This window comes from Pollachius pollachius (assembly GCF_949987615.1).
Source record: "Pollachius pollachius genome assembly, chromosome: 4".
In the NCBI taxonomy this organism is placed as follows: domain Eukaryota; kingdom Metazoa; phylum Chordata; class Actinopteri; order Gadiformes; family Gadidae; genus Pollachius; species Pollachius pollachius.
Window position 1 is genome coordinate 29,445,033 of NC_136937.1, and position 10,000 is coordinate 29,455,032.

The 10,000-nt window shown below is 45.6% G+C and overlaps 1 long non-coding RNA gene across 1 annotated transcript in view; it reads right to left on the reverse strand.

Moving 5' to 3' along the window:
• LOC307075025 overlaps window positions 1-10,000 on the reverse strand; it is a 48,604-nt gene that overhangs the window by 8,936 nt on the left and 29,668 nt on the right. Inside the window, exon 2 of the long non-coding RNA XR_013811829.1 lies at window positions 3,047-3,108. This is a non-coding gene — a long non-coding RNA (uncharacterized lncRNA). The remainder of the gene's footprint in view (window positions 1-3,046; window positions 3,109-10,000) is intronic.

A 10,000-nucleotide genomic window follows, 5' to 3' on the forward strand; every position in this document is an offset into this window, starting at 1 on the left:
CCTTTCGCTTGATCCGGCCTGTTTGTGTCCGATGAAAGAACGCTCAAGGAGAAAGTTGACTCTTTGTATTTGTTGCCTGGAAACGTCCCCTATGGTCATTTCAAAATCAAACCTCCTTCACTCGAATCTTTCAGATAACACTAGGCTTGGATAAAGAAACGAGTTGTATCGTTCAGCAGGGATTCCTTCCCAATGTGAGAATATGGAGCGGCATGTGGCTCAGTTAGAGCGGGTTGGCTGGTAACCGGAAGGTTGCTAGTTCAATCCCCAGCCCCACCTAGCCGAGTGCCGAGGTGTCCCTGAGCAAGGCACCTAACCCTAACTGCTCCCGACGAGCTGGCTGTCACCTTGCGTGGTTGACATCGCCATCGTTGTGTGAATGTGTGTATGAATGGGTGAAATTTGGGCAGTTTTGTAATGCGCTTTGAGTGGCCTCTGGTTAGAAAAGTGGTATATAAATGCAGTCCATTCAACAATTATATACAATCCAAGGCCCATCAGTGGTAACAACCAGCACTTTGAGAGGCCTTCCGTTGATGGGCTGGTTTGCCCAAAGGATAACATTGCAGCCCTTTTGCGGATCACGGCTACAGTGTTCTCGCTCAAAGTGGACGAATTTCAAAACACTTTGATCACATGATGGGAAAATGGGGACTATAAATAAATCCAGGTTAAACAATCACTGTTTTCCTTTAACCCCTGTAAGTGTGTGTTATCAATGTGTGTGAATGTGTGTCTGTGTGTGCTGGTATGTGTGCGTTCTTAGTAGTGATCGACCGATATATCGGCCGGCCGATATTAGCGTTTTTTACATGTATTGGTATCGGCCGATACACTACATGTCAATTTTTTTAAATTGAGACATTGTAACATTTGTTATCATCATTGTGTCATTTTTATGATGTCAATTGAGGGAGGCTTAGCCTGGAAATCCAGACCCACATCTAGAAAGCCGTAGGGTCTGGCAACGAGTAAAGAAAATGGCCCAACTCGAGGGGCGGCACCAAGCATGCATTTGAAAATATCACTGGATAACACACATTGGATAACACCATGACCAATCAGAAGAATACAAGGGGTGACGTATTCAGACCAGTGGAGCTAACCAATAGATAAGACTCCGCTCGGTAAAACAGCAACGCTTTTGGCCCGCCTATATTGATACATCAATGTGATTGATTAATGTTCTGGGCCAGGGGAGGCCCAGAATATACACAAGTATATTGCTCGTTCCCAGAGTGACTCGCTGAGCAAATTCAAATTGTTCTCTCGCGAGAACTCTGGATTTCCAGGGTATTATCGGCTCCAAATATCGGCTCAAGAAAATCGGTATCAGCGTATCGGTTATCGGCTAAGGCTGATGAAAATAAATCTGTATCGGTATCAGCCCTAAAAAAATCTGTATCGGTCGATCCCTAGTTTTTAGTTAGTTAGTCTTCCCTCTCTCCCTTTTTTTCAGTCTTCCTTTAAAATCTCTTGTTAACCTCACATCCGAATTGCTCACTTTACTACGACTTGACCTTACTCTCTCCTCTCATCTGCTTCTTAACCTCTCTCCTCCCCCCCCCCCCTCTCTCTCTCTCTCTCTCTCTCTCTCTCTCTCTGTCTCTCTCGCTCTCTCTCTCTCTCTGTCTCTCTCTCTCTCTCTGTCTCTCTCGCTCTCTCTCTCTCTCTCTCGCTCTCTCTCTCTCTCTCTCTCTCTCTCTCTCTCTCTCTCTCTCTCTCTCTCTCTCCAGTTGGATTTAGGTCCAACAGCTGTATCCTACGGGGACGAGAACGAGGACGGGGGGGGGGGGGGGGGGAAGCACTGACCATATGGAGGAGGAGAGAAGGAGAGGGAGGGAGGGAGAGAGAGAGAGAGATTTTAAAGGAAGACTGAACAAAAAGGGAGAGAGGGAAGACGGCAATGGGAAGTAGATGATAGGAGAAAGGAGGGAAGAGAGGAAAAACGATGGAGAGAGAGTGAGAGGGAGAGGAAAGGAGATGAGCGAGAAGAGTAGGAAAGGAGAGGAGAGAGGAAGAGAAGGATACGAGGCATTGGGAGAATAACGTGAAAGGAGAGCAGTGGGAGAGGAGGAGAGGAGAATGACTTGGCCTGGTTGCCTCTCACTGCCCCGGCTCATGACTTCAGTATTTGAGCTGTTTAAATATATCTACACACACACACACACACACACACACACACACACACACACACACACACACACACACACACACACCTCCATTACCATAGAAACAGCACACCCTAGGCATCCCTGTAATCAACTTTGTTAAACAGACGTAGTACCAATGTGTTGGCAGGCCGAGACACACACACATTGTAGCACCCACTTTAATACCATTGATTTCAGCTGAATTCAGAGAGCACACACCGGCCCTTTTGAGACAACCACTTCACATTTAGGGTTTGTGTGTGTGTGCGTGTGTGTGTGTGTGTGTGTGTGTGTGTGTGTGTGTGTGTGTGTGTGTGTGTGTGCGTGCGTGCGTGCGTGCGGGTGTGTGAGTGTGTGTGTTTGTGCATACATGAGTTTATGCTACTATTGTCTGGTGAGTGCTAATGTAAGAGTTGCTGTTCGTTTTTGTTGTCGATGATATTTCTGATTTGCTGTTGTTGTGTTTTTTGCCGTTATTGCTTTTTGGTGTTTGTGAGTCTCTGGTTGGCTGGAGAGAGAACTAGGCACAGAGCAGTCAACACGAGGCGAGGTACACTTTCTTTTGTTTTCCTTCTCCTCTCATTTTCTCGTGAAAATAGAAAAACCAAAAACCCAAATTACAGCGAGCAGAGAGAGAGAGAGAGAGCAGCAGAGAGAGAGAGAGAGAGAGAGAGAGAGAGAGAGACAGAGAGAGAGAGAGAGAATTTGAGCGTGACAGCAAAATCAAACAGAGCAGCAAGGAGAGTCGGAGAGAGTTGAGGGAATAGGGGGATTTCCAAACAGACGGATGGAAAATACGAGAGAGAGAGAGAGAGAGAGAGAGAGAGAGAGAGAGAGAGAGAGAGAGAGAAAGAGAGAGAGAGCGAGAGAGAAAGAGAGAACGGTCAACTTACTTTGGAGAACTGGGAGTTTATCCATTTTGTGAATGTCTTCTTCTGTACGACTTCCCTCTCATCTGGACAAAGAAAACAGAAATAATGTATATTACATATACTGTTTACACATCATTCATATGAATTTATATAAAATACTTCATGCAATACCAAATTTGGTGTCATTTTGGATTTGCGGTAACATTTTCAAAAGCATTTAACGTACACAAAAATACACCCCGACCTTCAGCCAAACATATTCAGCACGTCAAATAAGGCCTAGAAAACAAATTACTGACTTTTTCCAACGGGTGAGTTGGGCTGACAATTTCACTAGGACCACAAGTAACAGCGCCACCTGTGGTCAAAGTGATACTTCATTTTGTGGAGAACCTTCTTCCAAGCACTTTCTTTATGTGTCCCAACTTTGTTAACTCTGAGTTCTTCACCTTCGGACTGGTTGATTTCAGGTGTTTCCCCATTGACCTTGATTATAATAGACCGCATGCAAGCCCCTAAAACAGTGCTCATTTTGAAACGACACTGGTACGTGATTATTTGAGCTATCAACACCAAACCTTCCACATTGCCTGAGAGCGATGTCCTTGATGCGCCCACTAAGTTATACGCCCCTGGGCTGCTCAGGAGCAGGCTTGTGACTGATTTAATAGTCTTTCTGACACTTGCGTTGTGTTTTTCAGAGTTTCCGAGACTTCCAAGGAAATTTAATACCACTGATGTTAAATAATAGCTTGGTTCAACCCGCCTAAGTACTTCCGCTCAATTTGAAATTCCCTTCAGTACTACGTCTGGGTCTGCGGTATATTTGTGGGTTTTCTCTGGAATTCTAGCAGCCACACTAACAATAAAAGGGGGAGGATATTGTAGTGGCTCGGCTGTTTGACTCCCATGGGAGTCTTTCAACACTTTTCAATGCTTTTTCAATGCTTTCAATATACTATTTTGGTTTTCCCTGTGTTTTGCAGCTGCACGAGGCAAGTGCTAATCTTCATCAAACTGAGGAAGAGGCTGCCATTTTGAAGACCCAAACACCGAACATGATGTCTGAAGAGGACGACGGCATCTTGGATGGAAGGCCGGTACGGTTGTTTAAAATGATTTATTAGACCAATACATAAAATAGGCAAGGCAAGGCAACTTTATCTAAAAAGCACTCTTCATACATGAGGTAGACTCAAAGGTCTTCACATAGTAACATCATCATAGAATGACATGAAATAATAAAATAAGATGGATGAGTTTAGGATTGAGCAGAAAGCTAAAGCAAAAAGTGGCCAGAGTTGGGGCAAGTCTTAAATCCCCAGGGAGTTCATTCCAGCAATTTGTTGCATTGTAAAAAAATGCAAAAAAATATTTTATACATCACCATGCATGAGATTGGTGCAGATAGATTCACGACGGGAGGACCACAGATTGCTGTTGAACCCAAACTCCCAGGACAATTCAATTGAGATACAATGCGCAAAATAATCTCCTTCTCCTCCTTCCACCTCCCACGTCCCCTCAGTCGACCTCCAACCCTCCACTTGGCCCTTCTCCTCCCATAACCCACCACTCCACTGCCTACGTCTGATATCAGAGTTCATTTTGCACACTGTATTGTATTTAGGTACGATTAAAAAATATAGAAAAGGAGGGATAAAGGTGTAATTCGTTTCGGTTTGTCATACTATCTTTATCGTCTACCTATGAACACAAAACAACACCACGATTATCATAATATAAATCATAATAAATCAACCCCCTTCCCATTGGTCCACACACTGGACCAATGGAGAGGGGTTTTAGAGGAGGGGCAAGGTATTGTGCCGCCAATCCAAGGTAAGACTTTTGACCAACAGAAGGATACCTTGTGGCTTAAGCTGTTAAATTCAAATGTCCCCTTGCACGCACCCACCAGGTGGAAGGCCCTCAAAAGTTGGACGTATCCGGGAGTATTCTGGCCCGCGTAACACGGACCAACTCCTGGATACATCCGAACATCGTCGGAGTATCTGGGAGTAAACAGTACTGAAAGTAACTCGGTTCGATCCCCAGTGTCCACAGCGCCTAACCAGCACGCACCATTGAGGCAAGATTTTTTTTAAAGGTTCAAACTGTCAAAGACATTGACGGTTTGTCAGCTGACCTCCCTTGATAGTTGCGGACACATCGGAAAACATAATCAAGCATAATTATCGAACAAGTTATTGATTGTTCATATCCATCATTCGTTAGCCTCACAATCTATTAACTCTTGGAGCCCCCTAGCTGAGGATAGTTCAAATGAATTCATCGCAGCAGTCTCAAATGCAATGCTTTGAATAACTCTAATGTACATTCATCGTCATTGTGATGAATCCCTCCCTTTCAACTAAGTCCCTTTAAATAATTAGATCTTGCTTCCCCGTGAAGTTTTCTTTGTTCATTCGACTTTTCCTTCCAAAATGGAAACACAGATGGCCTTTTGAAGAATCACCTTTTCGTATCAAAAATGCCTGTAATGTAGGGGTTGTAATAATAGAGAGCAGAGCATGCGGGGAATTCAAATAGAAACCGCAAAGCAATAGCTGACAGTAACCTTCCCCTCCACACAGATACACAGACACACACAAACCCATTCTTATTGGGGGAATTGGGGGTCATATGCAATTGCTGTAGATAAAAAAATAACACTCTTATCCTCAATATAGGGCATTCAGTTAAATATGTGTGTGTGTCTGTGTGTGTGTGTGTGCGTGCGTGTGTGCGTGCGTGTGTGTGAGTGAGTGAGAGAGTGAAGCAGAAAGAGATATGTGAGGTCCTCTGTGTGTGTATGTGTGTGTGTGTGTGTGTGTGTGTGTGTGTGTGTGTGTGTGTGTGTGTGTGTGTGTGTGTGTGTGTTGACACTGGTCAGACGTTGACTAATGAAGCTGATAATGAAATGTCTACTTTAATTAAAAGGTCTTGTGTTGAGCTGTACTGTAGTAGAACACACAAACACACACACACACATACACACACACACACACACACAGACACACACACTTCCTCACTCACTCCACTCTCTCTGAACCAGCCATCCTCCCACGCACACACACCGTCACACAACCAAACACTCTCTGCGGTGGATATGGAGGTATGATCACGAAAGTGTGAATGGCTGTAGAAGCCTGCATCACACAACCCCATCTAGAGCAGGGCATCAATCCATGAATGTGCCTGTGTATGCAGGAGAACTTGTGCCTGTGCGCGTGTTTAACACGCCCCGTTGGATTTGCTGACGGTGTATCGAACACAAGTCATATCCAGCAGTGTGTGTGTGTGTGTGTGTGTGTGTGTGTGTGTGTGTGTGTGTGTGTGTGTACGAATTAATGAACAAAACAGGAAGAGAGAGGAACGGTCAATAGTCTATTTAAACTTCTTCAATTGTGGCTCATAAACACACACACACACACACAAACAGACACACACACACACACAGGTCCTATCGTCTTATCACAGAAACATTATTTAACAACATTATCTTTGGCTAAGCGAGACGATCGGAGAGAATAGAAGACGAGGATAAAGAGGAGAGGAAGATGGGAGGAAACAGACACAAAGAGACTACGAGAGAGAAAAGGAGGAGAGATAAAGAAAGAGCGACAGATAGCGTCTGATCGAGAAAAAGGGTGATGAGAGAAACAGAGATGGTGATAGATAGAATGACGCTGGAATAATCAGCATGAACGGTAAGTAGGGACTGCAGATCTACATCTCAGAATCTCTGACAATATGACTGAATTTCAAATTTGCGTGTGTGTGTGTGTATGTGTGTGTGTCTGTGCGCATGCATGTGTTCATTTGCATGTGTGTATGTGTCTGCGTGCGTGTGTTTGCTTGCATGTGTGTATGTGTGTGTGCGTACGTGTGTTTGGGTATGAGTACATGGGTTTGTTTGCATGTGTGTATGTGTGTGTGCATGTGTTTGTTTGCATGTGTGCTCTTCTTGCGTGTGTTTGCGTGCGTGTGTGTGTGTTTGCGCATGCTCATGAATGTGTCATCCCGGGTTTATTGCAGCAAGAGGCAATATTCCTCCTCATTCCGTGGGCAGAAACATCATAAGGACATAACAATTCACACAGCCCCATAAATCCCAATCACTCGTATGCGTCAACCATACACAACCACGCCATACGCTTGTATGTATAGATAGATAAAGGAAATATGAATCTAACGCGCAAGATCTAAAAGACGTGTGTTCTATTCTAAAGTCACGATGATAATGATGACGACAGCGCCATCGCTAGCTCTGGAAACTTCTGGAAGCTCATTAGGGAGAAAGACAGATGCCCCAACAAACTATTTACCACTATCTCAACGATAAACCAACTGCTTGAGGCCTTACAGGGAATCCTCGCCAAGCACCAAGCAAACACAAATAAAGACAACCGTTACAAGCTATGAGCTGTCCCGTGGATCCATGTTTGGATCCATCATGGGGGGCGGGTTTTCCTCGCCATCAGTCCCCCCACTAATGACTGAGGGAAACGGAAAGAACCGCTTCGACCCCCCGCGCCGAATGCCAGCTGGGGGTGTGTTGACTGCTACACAACGTCTTGTGTAGCAGGATTGTTTTCATCCTTACGACCAGGATGAAAACAAGACGGTCAGAGTACAAGTGTGTGTGTTTCATATTCTTTGTGAAAACAGAAATCCACCTCTGAAATGTATCACTGCAAGATATTTAATCTCATTTATTGTTTTATCCTGTTCAGAATCTTGTGTTTTTTGGTTGAAAAACGCTGAATAAAAGATAAACAAAGCTCTGTATTGTTTAATAAGACCTGAATCTAGAGTCTCTGTGAGTGTGCACATTTGGAGAGTAACTCAAAAGTCATAATGTGTTATGTCCTCCCTATGTGAGTTTCAAATAAATGTTAAAAGGCTGTTTTCTTCATCTATACTTTTTCCCAATTTCTGTTAAAGAGGATAAATGAAAGAATCGGAAATCCTTCTCTCTATTGCCCCTTTGGCTGATAAGTGAACTGCAGCCTGCTAGAGCTCGTGTATTGAGAGCACTGGAGTGCGAGCTCCGATGGCTGAGAGTAACTGATGCTATTCATAATACTAAATGGAAGCGGTCCGCGTCTATTTAGTACAAATTGAAAACCTCTGAAAAAAAGCCATTAAGGCCATTATCCTTGCTCGGACATCACTTCCTTCCTTTTCCTAGCGAAAACTAAATATAATATAAATCAACCCATGCAGGCTGTTCTGCGCCACCCAGAGAGTCGGGGAAGGTGTAGCTTCTGAATGAAACATGTTCATTTATTGGCAAATGAAAGCGGTTTATGCATATAAAAAACGTGTTACGTCGTCTATTTAACTCCTTCCCTCGCGTGCGAGAGGCCAGCCGGCTGCAGACTACGTGGGTCTCACGAAAGTCTCTTGTTTTCATGACATTTTCTTCCAGCTTACACGGCCGACCATTTTCAAATGCATCCGCTCCGGAGGGTCATTGAAAGGCGTCATTGATTTTCTGGTACAAAACGAAAGCCTGCACATTTCACCAATTAAAAAGGCTCCTTAAGAAAGGCTGTTTCCATAGCACAGCGCAGGGGCCAGGGAAGCATGCTGCTGCTCGCAGAACCTCACAATTAACTCCGCTCAATGGAGTCTTCGCTGAATGGACGCCCGGCCCTGAGAAAACGTTCCTGAATGAGCGGCCAGCCGCTGGCGTAAGGTCCAGTCATGTCCGCCTACGGAGAAGCAAAATGTCTCCATTGTGAATTATTGGTTTCATGTCACGTTCATCATCTGAAGAGTATAGTTTTAGGCCGAACCCGGGAGAGATCGTCTGTCCTCCCTCCGATTGCTCGAAGTGCCATTCCGTGTAAAATCAGCAAATATGAAATAAACACAGTTTTGGGTTTTTCTTCCAAATTTTGCAGTGTCATGCTGCCGCAGACGCCCCCCCAGACTAACTGAATACGTCAGATCTCCAAAAAGGCCGCCACGGGCGGGTTTCTCCTGGAATCGCTCCGGTTTTTCCGGTTAGCGCACCAGTGATAACTCCTCAGTTCAGCTCCATCATCTAAGAAAGCTTCCTCCAGGTGGGCAAGACATGGGGGGCTGGGGGGATAAGGCTTGATGATGAAAGGCATGGTACCTGTCATGGCACCCCGACAGAATGCAGACAGTCAGCATCTCTCTCTCTCTCTCTCTCTCTCTCTCTCTCTCTCCTTGCGTGGCCCTGCCTGGTTCTTATTACCCCTGCCCCCCCCGTCCCCGCAAACCCCGGCAAGACCCTGCCAGACTACAGCTCTGAGGGCATCAGCGAGGATGTGAAGCATGGCGGGGCGGCGGAGGGCCACCTAGGGGGCCCCGGTAGGGCGGGCTATCTGTCAGGAGGTAGCAGACAGCGGACAGCGGAGGTGAACCTCCAAAGGCAGCAGGCCCCTCCCCCCCCGGGGGGACCAGCGGGTCTGCCAGAAGAGGCCGGGCGGAACCCGGGGAAGAAGAGCGGGAAACTAAACCGGGACGCCTGGCCCTTCAGTGTGTGTGTGTGTGTGTGTGCGTGTGTCTTTATGTGTGTTTGTGTTTCTAAGCGTGTGTGTGTTTGTGTGTATGGGTGTGGTGCTTGTGTGTGTGCGTGCATTTATGTGGCCAAGAATGTGTGTGTGTGTCTTTGTGTGTGTGTGTGTGTGTGTATGTGTGTGCGTGCTGCTTGTGTTTGTGTGCATTTCTGTTGTCAAGTAGGTGTGTGTGTGCGCGCGTGTGTGTGTGTGTGTGTGTGTGTGTGTGTGTGTGTGTGTGTGTGTGTGTGTGTGTGTGTGTGTGTGTGTGTGTGTGTGTGTGTGTGTGTGTGTGGTGCTTGTGTGTGTTTGCATGTCTTTATTTCACCTTCTTGTTGACTCGGGAAGTCACCTTTCGAGAAACAGATAAACAAGGCAGAGGTGTGTGTTTTATGCTTTTGTCACACCGGCCCTTTGTTGTTGTTTATCTGTGATC